Here is a 17,565-nt window from a genome sequence, read left to right as displayed (position 1 = left end):
CATTGGAGTTTAGAGGAATGGGAGGTGATCTTATTGAAATATATCCCTTAAGGGGACTTGATAGAATGGATGATGTTTCCTCTTGTCAGGGAGACTGGAACTAGGGGACAGAGTTTAAGAATAAGAGGTCTCCCTTTTAAGACAGAGATGAGGAGAATTATTTTTCTCAAATGGTGGTCTGTCTGGAATTCTATTTCTCCAGAAAACAGTGGAGACTTAGATAGTTTTTTTTATAGACACGGGAATGAAAGGTTATGGGGGGCAAACAGGAAAGTGGAGTTGAGACCACAACCAGATCAGCCATGATCTTATCGAATGGTGGAGCAGGCTCGAAGGGCTGAATGGCCTACTCCTACTCCTACATCCTATGTTCCTATGTATGCAAAGAAACACTTTCAGCCAATCGGGTGGTTTTACACTGGGAAGCGTGGACATTAGTTGTAGTATAAAAACAAGCATTGCAAAGCCCCTCTAATAAAAGTAAGGTATTAAAGTTTAAACAATCTCTGTTAGCCTGCTGTGGCTCCATCACATTTTAGAGGTTGAAGTGGACTGACTATCTTCTTCATAATTTCAAACATTACAAATCACTTTGGAATGGAGGCCAGCCGGCAGTGTTATTGCATGTTTTTTAAGTGCCTTAGCTGCAGCTCTATCCTTCCCAACATCATTGCAATGCAAGCAGTTTATGGCTCTCTCTTGGGTTGCTTTGAGAATAGGACCAATACTCCTTTTTGATCCCTGCCCTTTTACCTTTGTGCCTTTTCATTTCTTTTCCTTCTGCATTCTTCACAGCTCAACTGTCTATGGGTGGGTGTGGTGCTAATGGAGTTTACTGTTGCTTTTTCATATCTGGAAAATGAGCACGTTATGGAGGTGGGACTGTCGCGGCATTCATTGTGGCAGTGAAAACCCTCTATTAAAATCTGATGGCGGTGCAGACACGGTGGGCCGAAGGGCCTGTTTTCTGTGCTGTACAACTCTATGACCTGTATTTCTAAGCACAGATTCCTGCCAAGTGCAAGGGGATTATTTTTTTTGTTAAATATTGATGGTCCAGTTGGGCCTTTTGGTTCCTGAAATTTGAAATGGAAGAAAGTAATCCAGGCCATCATATTTTAACATGGCTTTGGTGTAACTTGGTGCCCTCCTGATGCTCTAGCTGAAGTTGTGCATCCACTATGGGTGGGTAAATGGAATGGTCAAAAGTTCTTTCAACCACACTGATTTTTCCTCAGATATATTGTTACAACCGACCCCTCCAGTCAAAGCCCCCAGTCAAAATATACAATTCTGATTGTGGTGGGAGAAACGCACTGTTAATTCAATCCTATCGCTCACCTAGCATATCATTTAAAAACTTTCCAAACTAAAGAAAGACCCAGCCAAATTGTACCATCTATTAACCCCCCAAATGGGGCTAACCAAACCAGGTGTCTTTAAATCAACAAATTAACTGTTTAATTCAAAAAACTAAATTCTTAACAGTATGAAGATATAAACAACATTTAAAATAGAAAAAATTAGAGTCCTTGCAAATTTGCAGTCCAATGTTGGTTGAAGTCCTCGCAGCCGTCCGATGGGGAAAAAAGGCTTTTCCACAGTAGAACTAATTCCAGCAGTACATGATGCTTTCCTTCTCCAGTGAATTTCACCAATTAACGACATACAAACCCTTTTAATAGAATCAATCTGACTTTAGAGTTTTTGAGAGATAAAAGATTGTCACAGTCTAACTTCCCTTCCTTTAGTTCAAATTATCAGAGATCGCCATTTTGGCTTGACTTTTTTAAAGAATTTTGAGAGATCATAATAATTAAACAGACTAAATTTCTCTTCGTCCAGTTCAAATGGCTGAGAGCTCTTTTTTTCTGGGCTAACACCACAGCTGTTTGTGTCCTCCCTTAGAACAAACTGTCTCCAACTAAAAAGCCAGTTCAAAAGCGAATTATAACAAATGTATTGCTTAATACTCAATCCAAGTGGCTACATCCATCGTAACAAGAATGCACCCTTTGAATCGCAGTCTCCAAATGGTTGTATCCAATGGCAACCAAAAATGTACCTTCTCGGTAACTCCAGAGGCCTGCTGGTTCTTAAACCAGTACTGAACGTTTGCAAGCCTAAAGGCACACCGCATATTCCCAGAAAAAGAAACTACAGGACCATGACAACATGGATACACCTTTTTTGAAAATGTGCTGTGTGTGTATCATGGATTACTGTGTGACAGAAAGAACTTGCAGTTGATTAGCACCTCCTTGCAAATCTTGGAATATCCTTAAGTACTTTCCATCCAGTGTCATGGCCACATGGTGAGGTTTAGGTGGTTCCCACTGTTCAACTCCCACCTGACCGTAGCAAGTGTGTTTTGTTAATAGGGTTTAACCCCTTTGTTTTTTATTTGTCAAATAAACAGACAGTGACAGCATTTCTTGTAGGTTTAAATTTCAATTGTTTATTGATCAATAAGCCTTATCCTGAAATTGTTGCAACTGCATCCACTCACGCATTTGCTTGCACACACACACACACACACACACAAGAGAAAGATAGAAAGGAAAAAGTGGGTAAGTGATTATAAATTGGAGGGTAAACCTGTTGAATTCTCTTGAAAGTCAAGTTCTCATTCGTTGCAGGCCTAAGCTGATTGTAGATTTCTCTCTTGGTTGAAAGTTCAGTTGAAGACAGTTGAGCACTTCTAGTTCACTGTTGTATAGTGTGGATGCAGAATTCTATAGCAGGGCATGTCCCTTCTGGTTTGCTGGAAACAAGCTTCCTGGATGCTGCTTTCTGGCTGTCTCTCTCTAGGCTGCTTTTTTAAGATAAAGCTCTGTACATATCGCCTCTGGATAGGAGACGCTTTGGTCTCTTCCCCCAAGGTGATTGCACAATGACCCAGGACGTAGCTACTTCACACTTTCTTTGTTTCTGAAGAACCCATTCAATTCTAGAATATTTTAGGATGGGTGTAGGACAGGTGCAATTGACACCTCTTAGCTTTGATGATTTTCCTTTGGCCCTGTCAGACAGTTTGAATATACAAAGGCCAAGTCATTTTCCTTCAGTGGCCATTTTAGAGCATATTGCCCACTTTTTAAAAGAAAGGTCCATTTTTTAAATGACAAAGTCAGTTTTTATAACTCTTCATTTTATCTCCCTAATGTTTTGTATTGTCGCACTTCTTGTGCGCGTGACACCAGTGAATTGTTTTTGAAGTGTAGTTACTGTTAATCTGTAGATAATCTTCATGCGCTTCATTTTCAAATATGTCCTGTTGTTAAAATTCATTCTCCTATCGAAGCATCCAAATGAAACTAGATTTGATTTCATAGTAGCTGCTGGGGTATGGCCTTTTTTTAAAAATGGGCCAATTAAACATCATTCACTGATAAACAAGCAGTAAATTCAGCCCTGGGGGTTAATCCATTCTCTTATCTACAGTATGCTGCTATGCTATTTGCAAGTTGTATAAAAGTATCACCTTTATTAATTTCCTTGCTATATTGGGAGCAACATTTCAATTGAGCTGGTCTTACAATCAGTTCAGATACAGTTGTAAACTTGGTTCAATGTTCTGGGGCATCATTTTGGGGGGGGGGGGGCGTTGGGGGGAAATAAAGTCAATGCATCATTCCCAATTAGCTTTTGCGAAATCAAGTCCAGTTTTGTTTGGGCACTTGGATAGAAGATTGACTGAGAGTTTTGGTCTCCACACATTCTTGACATTACAGTGTGTTTGAAAATTAAATTAATGGAGATAATTTTCAAATGCAGTTCTGTGTATTGTATGAAGTAAATGCAGGTTAGTTTGAGTAAATGGTGGCTTTCAATAAATCTGTGTCCAGCCTAGAATTCCAATATGTAAATCCCATTCTCTCTAAATGTATATTAATCCTAATACAAGGATAATGTGCTTGTTTTGACACAGTAGCTGAAGTGAAGGATCCTTTCTCTGGGATTGTAGTAATGAAGAGCTACTTTCATAATTGCAAGTCTCTGATTCATCAGCTTTCAAGGGGATTTGACCCCCCAACGATTTACCCTGTCCTTTCAATATATTACTCCCTCTTCTTGTCATTTCTGTGCTGTTTCTGCTAGTCATCTTGAAATACTCATCACTCGCGCTCATCTCCGAACTCCCTTCACTCACTTTTTTTCGGCTGCCTGAGTTAATAGCTTTTTATCATTCCATTATGAATTGAGATGCAATTGATCACTATAATCTACTCTTTTGTTCTTTTTCAAAATAAATCTAGAATTCGGCCTTTACGCAAGAATAGTTGGTCTGCTGTGATACCATTTTATTCACAGTTCTTAGCAGGAAAATACTGACGTCACTCAACTTTAACAATATGGGAAAGCTGAACAAGTGTGCCTCTCCTCATCGTACATACGTCTCCTGTCATCCTAGTTCAGGTCCATGCCAGTGGTTATAGTCCAATCGAGCCTCTTCCCACCCTTATAACCCCCTCAACATATGCTTCTATTCCTTTTTCTCTTTTAAATGCATCTATGTTCATTACTTCAACTACTCCTTGTGGTAGTAAGTTCCACATTCTAACTCCTCTCAATAGCAACAACTTACATTTATGTAGCATCTTTTCTTTGGGCCTCCTTATCTCGAGAGACAATGGATACGCGCCTGGAGGTGGTCAGTGGTTTGTGAAGCAGCACCTGGAGTGGCTATAAAGGCCAATTCCAGAGTGACAGGCTCTTCCACAGGTGCTGCAGAGAAATTTGCTTGTCGGGGCTGTTGCACAGTTGGCTCTCCCCTTGCGCCTCTGTCTTTTTTCCTGCCAACTGCTAAGTCTCTTCAACTCGCCATATTTTAGCCCTGTCTTTATGGCTGCCCGCTGGCAACTGACTCCCATGATTTGTGATCAATGTCACAGGATTTCATGTCGCGTTTGCAGACGTCTTTAAAGCGGAGACGTGGACGGCCGGTGGGTCTGATACCAGTGGCGAGCTCGCTGTACAATATGTCTTTGCATCTTTAATGCATTAAAATGTCCCATTTTCATTCATGGGAGTATTATCAAACATAAATTGACACCAAACTACATAAGGAGATACTAGGTCAGGTGACCAAAAGTTTGGGCAAAGAGGTAGGTTTTAAAGGAGGAAAGGGAGACCAAGGTGTTTGGGAGAGAATTCCAGAGCTTAGGGCCTAGGCAGCTGAAGGCACAGTCGATGGTGCAGTGATTAAAATCGGTGATGTGTAAGAATTGGAATAGTGCAGAGGTCTGAGGGTTGTAGGGCTGGGGAAGGTTACAGAGAAAGGGAGGGTTGAGGCCATAGAGGGGTTTGAAATCCAGGATGAGAATGTTAAAATTGAGGTGTTGCCTGACCAGGAACCAATGAGCCTAGGATGAGGGGTAAAAGAGAGTTAGGATATGGACAGCAGAGTTTTGGATAAGCTCAAGGTTAGGGCAATTGGAAGAAGGGAAGCTGGCCAGGGTTGTGATGGAATAGTCAACTCTACAAGTAACGAAGGCATGGATGAGGGTTTTCTCAGTAAGTGAGCTGAGGCAGGGATAGTGTCAGGTGGTGTTATGGAGGTGGAAGTAGGCAGTCTTGATGATGGAGTAGATATGTGGTTGAGGCTCATCTTTGGCTCACATAGGACCACCAAGGTGGAAAACGGTCTGGTTGATTCTCAGACAGTGGCCAGAGAGGCGGATGGAGTCGGTGGTCAGAGAATGAAGTGGGGACCGAAGACAATGGCTTCAGTCTTGCCAATATTTAGTTAGAGGAAATTTCTGCTCATCCAGTACTGGATGTTGGGAAAGCAGTGTGACAAATCAGAGATGATTGAGGGTTGAGAGAGGTGGCCGTGAGGTAAAGCTTGGTGTTGTCACAATATATTTTTGGATAATACCGCCAAGGAGCAGCATGTAGATGAGAAATAGGAGGGTGGCCAAGGATAGATCCTTGGACTCCAGAGATAGTGTGGGAGTAGGAAGAGAAGCCATTGCAGGTGGTTCTCTGGATATGACTAGATAGATAAGAATGGAACCAAATAAGCACAGTCCCACCTGACTGGATGACAGAAGAGGGGCGTTAGAGGAGGATGGTGTGGTCAACCGTATCAAAGGTTGCAGACAGGTCGAAAAGGGCAAGGAGGGATAGTTTACCATATTCACATAGGATGTAATATGTGACTTTGATAAGTGCTGTGCCAGTACTCTGGCAGGTTGTGGAAACATATTTGGAGGGAGTCACATTTGGACTTTCAAGAAAGATGGGCACAAATTTTGGTAAAGAATTTTCACCTGAATTCTTGATTGGATTTGTTCATGACTTCTTATATTTATAGCCCTTAGTTCTGATCTCCCTGCAAGTGAAAACATATTTTCTGTCTAGTCTTTTTATAAACTTAAAGAAGTTTATTAATGTATTCCTGTATTATGTCACAGTCCATATCTGTATTAATTATACCCTTCAAATTTGTAGTAGTTGCAAATTCTTAAATTGTACTTCCTATTTCAGAGTCTAAGTTGATTATGTATATAGTAAACAGCAATGATCCCAGCACAGACCTCTGTGGAACATTGCTTCCAACCTTTTGCCAGTCTGTGTACTTACCTTTAAATCCCTACACTCTCTCTCTTCTGTTTTGCTTGCTATCCATTTGGCTACTTATCCCCTGACTCTACATATTCTGACCTTAATTGTGAATCTACTATGCAGTACTTTCAAAAATACAAATATGTTACATCTACTGCACTACCCATGTCTAAACTTTCTGTTACATTTTCAGAGAATTCGAAAAGGTTGATCCAGCTTGACTCCTTTTGAAATCCATGGTGATTATTCTTTATTATGTTTTCAGTTTTTCTTCGCAACTCTGAGTAAAGATTCCATTCTCTTTCTTATTATTGATGGTAAGCTACTTGGTCTATAGTTCCCTGGACTTGTTCTAGCTCCTTTTTTATATAGGAATTGCATTAGCTGTCCACCAGTTGTCTAGTACTATTCCCTTTTCCCTTTTCTAATGCATTTTTTAATATGTATGCTCTCTCTCTTCCCTAATTCTTTGGCCAGAATCTTATGTCGGGGCAGAAGCCATGCCCACTAGCCAAAATGTCAGGGGTGAGCCCGCTTCCTCCTGGCCTGGGAGCCAGGCTGTGATTTTACGTGGCCCAGGCTCTCAATTGGCCTTGGGTAGGACTTCCGCCCCTCTGAGGCAGTAAGTTCCGCCTCTAAGAGCTGCCACCCAATCAGTGGGCTGGCAGCTCTCAGTCCCCAGCAGCACCACCGGGAGTGGTGGCCACTGCTGGGACTGCAGCCAGGGAGTGGAGCAAGAGGGACATACGAACATACGAATTAGGAGCGGGAGTAGATGCCAGCCCCGGAAAAAAGGTAAGTTTGTGGGCCTCGCCGGGGACAATTGACTGGGCTCCAGTGAGGCAAGGGGTGTGGGGGGGGGGGCGTCATGGGGGGCATGTATTTCAGTGGGGGTGGTTGGGCTGTGGGGTGGGCCTTCCATGGGGCACAGGGTGCCAGATCAGGAGGGCCTACCCCTGCCCCTACAGCCGGCAAGGAGGCCGCCGGGTTTTACTGGGCGGCCTCTTGGGTGGCCTGAGCTGCCTGCTGGCCGCTGATAAAATACCAGTGGCAGGAGGAGGCCCTTAAGTGGAAGTTAATTGTCAACTTAAGGGCCTTAATTGGCCTGGGGCAGGCGGGCCATTTTTCACCCCACTGCCCCTTGTAAAATTGCAACAGGAACGGCTCCTCCCATTCAATTTTACAAGCCCTCCCCCCTTCCCTGAACTCCCCCCTGCACCCCCCGCCCCCCCCACCCACCTCCAGCCCGCTTCTGCAGTGGAGTTTTGGGGGGTACGGGGCGGTTGTAAATATCTGGCTCTTTTCTTTTAATATGTGCAGATGCAATCCATCCAGACCAAGGGTTTTATTCTCACATTTGATTCGTTTATCAGTTATCTCACACCCCTTTCTATCTTAAATGTCTTGATATTGTTCTTGATCTCTTCTTCAAATGCCATATTCACCATGTTGATCTCCTTGTTAAAACGGAGGCAAAGTAATTATTTAATAATTCTGCCATTTCACTGTCATTATCTGAATTTGTTGTGTGTATCCCTTAGAGACTTCATCCCTATTCAGATTGTTACTTATGTGTCTGTAGAACACACTACCGTTTTTATATTCCTAGATAATTTTTATTTTATAGTTTTTCTTTGCCATCCTTTTTTTGTTACTTTCCTGACCTTTTTGCATTCCCTCATGTCATCCTCCTCGTTTGGTGGTCTCTGGACTAAGTACATGCCTTTTTCTATGGTTTCAGTTTTACTCTTCATAATGAGCGATTGATATATCGTTACCAATTAGATTGTTCTTGTTTTTTTTAGAGAGGCTATATTTTTCCTTTATTCTATTGGTCACTGTTTTAAATGTTTCCCACTGCTGTTCTATTTCTTTCTTTGTCAGTCACCTTTTACCAGTTTACTTTCTGCTGTCCCATTTTCATCCCCTTAAAATCAGCTTTTTCCAATTTATTACTTTGGTCATTGGCTTACTTGTGTCCTTCACCATCTTTCTCGTAAACCTTACTATATTCTGCTTGCTATTGCCTAGATGTTGCCCTGCACTTACTTTTCTCATCTGTGATCATTGATCAAGATTTTCTGTTGCAAAACTTGCTAAAGGCTAAAAATACTGGTTCTTGCTACCTACAGTGAGTCAGGCGGAGAGCGAAAAAGCAGCCAACTCAAAGTATCTTTAAAGAAAAACCCAGCTCAGAAAAGTATAGTTGATCATTTATTACCTTGCTGTTTGGGGACTTTGCTGCGTGCAAATTGGTTGCTGCATTTCCCACTTTACAACATGACTATACTTCAAAAGTACTTTGTTAGTTGCAAAGCACTTTAGGAGATCCCAAATGCATGAAAGGGGATATACAAATGTAAGTTTTCTTCTAAAGTAGAAGAATAACTCTGAATGAACAAGGTCTGACCAGTCAGGTTTATATGGCATAGTGGGTATAGGAGTCCAATAGGCCTGATGTTCATCCACTGTTGTCCTTGCAAGGAACATTCAATGACATTTGAAGTCTGAATTATCCCAGCTGTTAATTCAACTTGATCCAAAGTGTTCCACTTATGATAGGTTCAGACATCTCAGTCTAGAATTTATCACCAACTTTTAAGAGGAGGGAAATGGTGAACTTTTTTTTATAAAGGGGACATACTTAACAGGAGCATTAGTGTGAGCAATATGCATTAACTCCCCACCCAAAGGTTGCCACATTTGACTTCCTTTATCTGTAATTTTTGAAAGTTTGAACTTTCATTATCTCCCTAATGATTATGAAACTCATTTCCTTTTTGTCTCAACATTCACTCAAGTGACTCTGAATTATCGACCATCTCTAACAAAAAAAAACTCCAATTATGATTTCCTTCTTCCTTCTAGATTTTCTCCCCTTATCATGCATCTTCTGGGTTAGTGATCTATAGGCATCTGCACACTGTTGCCCCATTAGAGAATTGCAGTCAAGCTGGATGCTGGCTAAATGCACAAATTCCGAGCAAAACTCGCTCGAGCAGAAACCTTGATGCATTTGTTTTTAAAAACAAATGTCAACTCATTCTAAACTGGGGACTCCGAGTACCCTATTGCTGCCAAACTGAGATCACACACCAGCTATCAAACTGGGACCTTTCTGTTTTGCTGCCATAGGACATAACGCATGGACCCGCTCAAGCATTGTTGGATTGGAAGATCAATCTAATGGTTGTGACACTCCTAAATGGAATTATACTGAGACAATTGAAACCCAACATTTTTTTATGTGTTTGTTCTTGGGATGTGAGTATCATTGGCAAAGCCAGCATTTACTGCCCATCTCTCGCCACGCTGAAAAGGTGGTGAGTCGTCATCTCAAAGCGTTGCAATACAACTGTGTGGCTTGCTAGACCATTTCAGAGGACAGTTAAGAGTCAACCACACTAGTGTGGGGTTGGTGTCACACATAGGCCAGACCAGCTAAGGACAACAGGCGTCCTTCCCAGAAGGACATTAATGATACCAGTTGGGCTTTTATGCCAGTCCGATAGCTTCATGATCACTGTTATTGATACTAGCTTTTTATTTCTAAATTTTTATTAAAACTGAATTCAAATTCTCAAACTGCAGTGGCGGGATTTGAACTTCTATCCTTTAGATTATTAGTCCACTAATATAACCCCTACACTACCATACCCCTAACATCTCTCTTCATTGTACCTGTAAGTTTATAACAAAACTTTATTGAGCGCTGCTTATTTTTCACTTTAGGTGCAATAATTTTACAATAATTTCTACGAATGAAACATAGCTTTTGAGAAGACCCAGGAGGCTGACTGAGTCTTTTGGATTGAACAGACTGAGACATGTGGTAATATAGGGTGGTGGGTCTGGTGGTTTCTTTGGTGACGTTTACTTCAACCTACAGATGGAATCTTTTAAATGACAGAGTCACACCACATTAACGCTCCTCCACTATTGAGTTTGCTCCCAATATTGGCAATCCTGATTCAATGTTGAAAAGTAGTGGTACCCTAGGTTGTTATCTCAGTGGTGTCCAAACTAATGCTCCAAACCTTGAGAACACTGTTATATTGCACTTTATTACTGGTTTGTCCTGTTTGAATTTTGATAGGCTGGATGGAACTTGGATTTAAGCATTTTTTAATGTGGCCATGAAAGCTCTGTGGCACATCCCTATGAAGGCTAGGAAAACCAAATGCTTGGGACACCAGAGGATGAGTTTGGGTTTAAGGTGCTTAGATGGGAGAGCTTATACACGAACAAAAAAATACTTGTATTCTGATATCCCTCATTTCAAAGTAACAAAAAAAAGCCCCTTCTAAAACAGACATTTAAAACTTCTCACAGTGTATGTACCATCTGGGTTCAAAGTGAATTTTTCAATACATTTTTAAAAAACTCAACAGCTTGTTGAATTATACCAGTCTGTCACCTATTCTGAGTTACTTTCTGTGTGCACCTTTCTGTACTTCATCTTGCTCTGACATGCTCAGAGGAGTCCTAAAAATATCTTCATGTGTGAAAATAGGAAACAGTGATGATAAAAAAGGAATGGATAAACTGAAATAACAAACTAAAAAGATGTCAATAAAGCAGTTCATACAAAAGCTTATAACTGGTCCAAGTGCAAGAAAGGAGAAATACAAAATAAATTATAGATAAAGGACAACGAGTAACAGGGAAGTAGAAGTTTAAAAACAAATGAAGGAGCCTGCCTAACAAATGCATGTCAAAATGTTCCACATAGATTTACAGGCAAACATGTACAAACCAGTCTGTTTCTCAGGTCCCCCAGCCAAAAGTGATCAAACGTAAGGGATCATTGTTTTTCTCTTTAATTACTAGGTTCCTCCTTTATCAAGCTGAGTGGATGAGATACTGACGTGTTACATCCAATCTCACAGCATAGTGCTTGTGTATAAGACGGGACACGCTGAGTGCAGCTGGTTGGTTTGCAATCCGCCCAATCCTGTTTACTTTGTTTTTCCATGTAGTTAAATAGTTTTATAATTTCCATCAAATTATCTTGCATTGATACTTTTGTAAAAGGTACTTGTGCGTACAGACCGGGGGTTGCCTGAGCCTAGCTGACCGGTCTAAGGCATGAAGTAATTATATGCAGTGGTAAGTGTGGCGATTCTTCCGTGAGGTTCATAGACCTTCGAGTCCATTTCATGACAGTCGCACCTTATTTTCCTTTGAGCTTGCTCACAGTGGGACTGTCTTGTGCTTCACGGAGGTATCCTATTTGTCACTTGAACTGCAACACAGTACAGCCTGAAGTATTGCTTTTTTTAAAGTATTGGGTGGGGGGCTAAATTGGATATTCCCTGAAAACAGGTGAGGGGATGGCAATCTGTGATTACCCCCCCACCCGTTCAATGTAATGCAGGCAGCATGCCAATTTCATGCTGTCTGCTCATTATAACAATTTCTGCATCTTCCTATCTTCTTATCTTTGGCCTCCTTGTCTCTGGAGACAATGGGTAAGCGCCTGGAGGTGGTCAGTGGTTTGTGAAGCAGCACCTGGTGTGGCTATAAAGGCCAATTCTAGAGTGACAGACTCTTCCACAGGTGCTGCAGATAAAATTGGTTGTCGGGGCTGTTACACAGTTGGCTCTCTCCTTGCGCTTCTGTCTTTTTCCTGCCAACTGCTAAGTCTCTTCGACTCGCCACACTTTAGCCCCGCCTTTATGGCTGCCCGCCAGCTCTGGCGATCACTGGCAACTGACTCCCACGACTTGTGATCAGTGTCACAGGACTTCATGTCGCGTTTGCAGACGTCTTTAAAGCGGAGACATGGACGGCCGGTGGGTCTGGTACCAGTGACGAGCTCGCTGTACAATGTGTCCTTGGGGATCCTGCCATCTTCCATGCGGCTCACATGGCCAAGCCATCTCAGGCGCCGCTGGCTTAGTAGGGTGTATATGCTGGGAATGTTGGCAGCCTCGAGGACTTCTGTGTTGGAGATACAGTCCTGCCACCTAATGCCAAGGATTCTTCGGAGGCAGCGAAGATGGAATGAATTGAGACGTCGCTCTTGGCTGACGTACGTTGTCCAGGCCTCGCTGCCGTAGAGCAAGGTACTGAGGACACAGGCTTGATACACTTGGACTTTTGTGTTCTGTGTCAGTGCGCCATTTTCCCACACTCTCTTGGCCAGTCTGGACATAGCAGAGGAAGCCTTTCCCATGCGCTTGTTTAATTCTGCATCGAGAGACAGGTTACTGGTGATAGTTGAGCCTAGGTAGGTGAACTCTTGAACCACTTCCAGAGTGTGGTCGCCGATATTGATGGATGGGGCATTTCTGACGTCCTGTCCCATGATGTTCATTTTCTTGAGGCTGATGGTTAGGCCAAATTCATTGCAGGCAGCTGCAAACCTGTCGATGAGTCTCTGCAGACACTCTTCCGTGTGAGATGTTAATGCAGCATCATCAGCAAAGAGGAGTTCCCTGATGAGGACTTTCCGTACTTTGGTCTTCGTTTTTAGACGGGCAAGGTTGAACAACCTGCCACCTGATCTTGTGTGGAGGAAAATTCCTTCTTCTGAAGACTTGAACGCATGTGAGAGCATAAACTGTGCTATTCATTGGCTGCAAGCATCAGCAGGGGGCCTAAAATCCAAACTTGCTCGCATCATTTAAAGCTACCCTGCACTTCTTAAAGGTGAAGTACATGGTGGCTACTGCAAGTGGTGCCACTTTGCTGGAAGTGAATCTGACCTGTGAGACAGTGAGGAATGACCCAACATGGGAGAGCGCGGGCTCCAAGATTTACAGACGCTGCTCTGGAGGCCTTAGTAGAGGAGGTGGAAAGGAAGAGAGATGTCCTGTATCCACAGGGCAGGGAGGCCCTCCAGACACAAGGCTCAGAAAGCAGTGGGGGTAGATAGCTGTGGAGGTCATCACCAAGAGTCAAGCACCGAGGATCTGAATGTAGTGCTGCAAGAATGTCAATGACCTTACAAGTGGCCAAGGTCAGCAAATGCATCTTCAAATGCTATATCCCACCAACTGCACCACTAGCCTTAAAGACTGTTCAATTTATCACACACTCATCACTCACCTACCAACAATCTCTATCAATCAAGCCTCATACCTAACATGCATATGCTTCACCTTACCTTCACTGCTGTCACATCTCATAGCTTACACATACTTCCAACTAGTCAACCATGACAGTCACATCAGCCAAACAAATTGCATGATACTCATTGGTACACTTCCTTCTCTCTCTTGCAGGACAAGGTGGCATACAATCAAAGATGGCAGGAGCTAGCCAGAGGGGGACTGCTGCACTTCCATGCCATGGAGGAGATGGTACTGGTCATTATTGGGATGCCCATTGCTGAGGCCGTGGCCAGCGGCGGGTCTGAAACCATTGAAGATGATGATATCTTCCTCCTCCTCTTCCTCCTCCTCTTCCTCCTCCTCACATGCCACTTCCCCCTCATCCCATGCTCTCTTGTGATTTAAAAGCTGTAGATGGTGTGAGCATGCACCTTTTACTTTTCCCTCATCCCTGTGCCATAACTTTACCCTTGGGCCTTTTTCCTTTCAGATACCCAAGAACTGCAACCTGGCCAGGCAGTGGAGAAACAGCAAGTAGAGAGTTATGATGAAGGCACAGTACCAGCACCTGATTTCATACTCACAGTCACCAGCTTTGACACTGCGCATATCTTAGAGGATAGATTGGGGCGGAATTCGCACATGGTGACACATCGGGCACAGGTGGACTACAGCCAGGGCTGGGGCAAGATGCCAGTTCAGCAGAGGGTGAGGTCATTGATGGGTTCTGCTGCAGAGGACCCAGATGAACACTTCAATGGTGCAGGTTACAGAAGAAGGCTGATGGGTGAACACATTGGGAAGCCTGGGGTTAATGTCGAGGAGCGTGGAGGAGTCTAGCACCAACCTGGCACAGGGTTTTCACAGAACTTGGAGCCCATTCTTTCCAGCAGAAAGTAGTGGACAACTCCATGAGCTCACTCCATAGAATCACAGAATCATTACAGTGTAGAAGGAGGCCATTCAGCCCATCGTGTCTGCACCAGCTCTCTGAAAGAGCAATTCCCCCGCCTTCGCCCTGTAACCCTGCACAGTCTTCCTTTTCATATAACAGTCTAATTCCCTTTTGAATGCTTCAATTGAACTTGCCTCCACCACATTCTCAGGCAGCGCATTCCAGACCTTAACCACTCGCTGCGAGAAAAAGTTTTTCCTCATGTCGCTTTTGCTTCTCTTACTTTATATCTGTGCCCTCTCGTTCTTGATCTTTTCATGAGTGAGAACAGTTTCTCCCTATCTACTCTGTCTAGTCCCCTCATGATTTTGAATACCTCTATCAACTCACTTCTCAGCCTTCTCTTCTCCAAGGAAAACAGTCCTAACTTCTCCAGTCTATCTTCATAACTGAAGACCTTCACCCCTGGAACCATTCTCATGACTCTTTTCTGCACTCTCACCAATGCCCTCACATCTTAAAGTGCGGTGCCCAGAACTGGACGCAATGCTCCAGCTGAGGCCAAACTAGTGTCTTATACAAGTTCAACGTAACTTCCTTGCTCTTGTACTTTATGCCCCTATTAATAAAGCCCAGGATACTGTATGCTTTAATAACCGCTCTCTCAACCTGTGCTGCCACCTTCAATGACTTATGCACATATACACCCAGGATCCTCTGCTCCTGCACCTCCTTTAGAATTGTACCTTTTATTTTCTATTGTCTCTCCATGTTCCTCCTACCAAAATAAATCACTTCACATTTCTCTGCATTGAACTTCATCTGCCACCTGTCTGCCCATTCCACCAACTTGTCTATGTCCTTTTGAGGTTCTACACTATCCTCCTAAAAGTTCACAAGGCTTCCGAGTTTCGCACCATCTACAAACTTTGAAATTATGCCCTGTACACCAAGGTCTAGGTCATTAATATATATCAGGAAAAGCAAGGATCACAACACTGACCCCTGGGGAACTGAACTTATTAGCAAGAGGCAGCATGGTTTTGTGAAGGGGAGGTCGTGTCTCACTAACTTGATCGAGTTTTTTGAGGAACTGGCGAAGATGATTGATGAAGGAAGGGCAGTGGATGTTGTCTATATGGACTTCAGCAAAGGCTTTGACAAGGTCCTTCATGGCAGACTGGTACAAAAGGTGAAGTCACACGGGATCAGAAGTGAGCTGGCAAGATGGATACAGAACTGGCTCGGTCATAGAAGACAGAGGGTATCAGTGGAAGGGTGCTTTTCTGAATGGAGGGCTGTGACTAGTGGTGTTCCACAGGGATCAGTGCTGGGACCTTTGCTGTTTGTATTATATATAAATGATTTGGAGGAAAATGTAGCTGGTCTGATTAGTAAGTTTGCGGACGACACAAAGGTTGGTGGAGTTGCGGATAGCGATGAGGATTGTCAGAGGATACAGCAGGATATAGATTGGTTGGAGACTTGGGCGGAGAAATGGCAGATGGAGTTTAATCCGGACAAATGTGAAGTAATGCATTTTGAAGATCTAATACAGGTGGGAAGTGTACAGTAAATGGCAGAACCCTTAGGAGTATTGACTGGCAGAGAGATCTGGGCGTACAGGTCCACAGGTCACTGAAAGTGGCAACACAGGTGGATAAGGTAGTCAAGAGGGCATACGGCATGCTTGCCTTCATCGGTCGGGGCACAGAGTATAAAAATTGGCAAGTCATGCTGCAGCTGTACAGAACCTTAGTTAGGCCACACTTACAATATTGCATGCAATTCTGGTCGCTACACTACCAGAATGACGTGGAGGCTTTGGAGAGGGTACAGAAGAGGTTTATCAGGATGTTGCCTGGTCTGGAGGGCATTAGCTATGAGGAGAGGTTGGATAAACTCGGATTGTTTTCATTGGAATGACGGAGGTGGAGGGGCGACATGATAGAGGTTTACAAAGTTATGAGCGGCATGGACAGAGTGGATAGTCAGAAGCTTTTTCCCAGGGTGGAAGAGTCAGTTACTAGTGGACATAGGTTTAAGGTGCGAGGGGCAAAGTTTAGAGGGGATGTGCGAGGCAAGTTCTTTACACAGAGGGTGGTGAGTGCCTAGAGCTTGCTGCCGGGGGAGGTGGTAGAAGCAGGTACGATAGCCACGTTTAAGAGGCATCTTGACAAATACATGAATAGGATGGGAATAGAGGGATATGGGCCCCAGAAGTGCAGAAGGTTTTAGTTTAGACAGGCATCAAGATTGGTGCAGGCTTGGAGGGCCGAATGGCCTGTTCCTGTGCTGTACTGTTCTTTGTTCTTTGTTCGACTACAAACCTTCCTCCAAACCAAAAAACATCCATTAACCACTACTCTTTGTTTCCTGTCACTCAGCCAATTCCGTATCCATGTTGCTACTGTCCCTTTTATGAGCTATAACTTTGCTCACAAGTCTGTTGTGTGGCACTGTATCAAACACTTTTTGAAAGTCCATGTACATCACATCAACTGCATTGCCCTTATCAACCTGTTCTGTTACCACCTCAAAAAATTACAAGAAGTTAGTCAAACATGATTTTCCCTTAAGAAATCCATGCTGGCTTTCTTTAATTAACCCACATTTGTCCATGTGACTATTAATTTTGTCCCGAATTATTCTTTCTAGAAGTTTCCCCACCACTGAGGTTAAACTGACTGGCCTGTAGTTGCTGGGCTTATCTTTACACCCCTTTTTTTAAAATAAGGGTGTAATGTTTGCAATTCTCCTGTTTTCTGGCACCACCCTTGAGTCTAAGGAAGACTGAAAAATTATGGCCAGTGCCTCCGCGATTTCCACCCTCACTTCCTTTAGTATCCTTGGATACTGGGCATTGACTTGCATGATTCACTGCCTATTTTTTTTTTAGTTTAGATTAGAGATACAGCACTGGAACAGGCCCTTCGGCCCACCGAGTCTGTGCCGAACATCAACCACCCATTTATACTAATCCTACACTAATCCCATATTCCTACCAAACATCCACACCTGTCCCTATATTTCCCTACCAAC

General features: G+C 43.3%; 1 protein-coding gene across 7 annotated transcripts in view; it reads left to right on the top strand.

Moving 5' to 3' along the window:
• The window catches only part of cpne2 (copine II), a 341,237-nt gene that overhangs the window by 13,629 nt on the left and 310,043 nt on the right, over positions 1–17,565 (top strand). The window contains exon 2 of one of the 7 annotated variants that reach the window (XM_068049585.1): positions 6,764–6,809. The exons of the other annotated variants lie outside the window; for them this stretch is intronic. The gene's annotated coding sequence lies outside the window, so the exon portion shown is untranslated. The remainder of the gene's footprint in view (positions 1–6,763; positions 6,810–17,565) is intronic. 7 annotated transcript variants of the gene reach the window in all.

Source organism: Heterodontus francisci, chromosome 17 (genome assembly GCF_036365525.1).
Source record: "Heterodontus francisci isolate sHetFra1 chromosome 17, sHetFra1.hap1, whole genome shotgun sequence".
Classification (NCBI taxonomy): domain Eukaryota; kingdom Metazoa; phylum Chordata; class Chondrichthyes; order Heterodontiformes; family Heterodontidae; genus Heterodontus; species Heterodontus francisci.
Note: the sequence above shows the minus strand (reverse complement) of the source record. Positions and strands in the feature narration are given on the sequence as shown.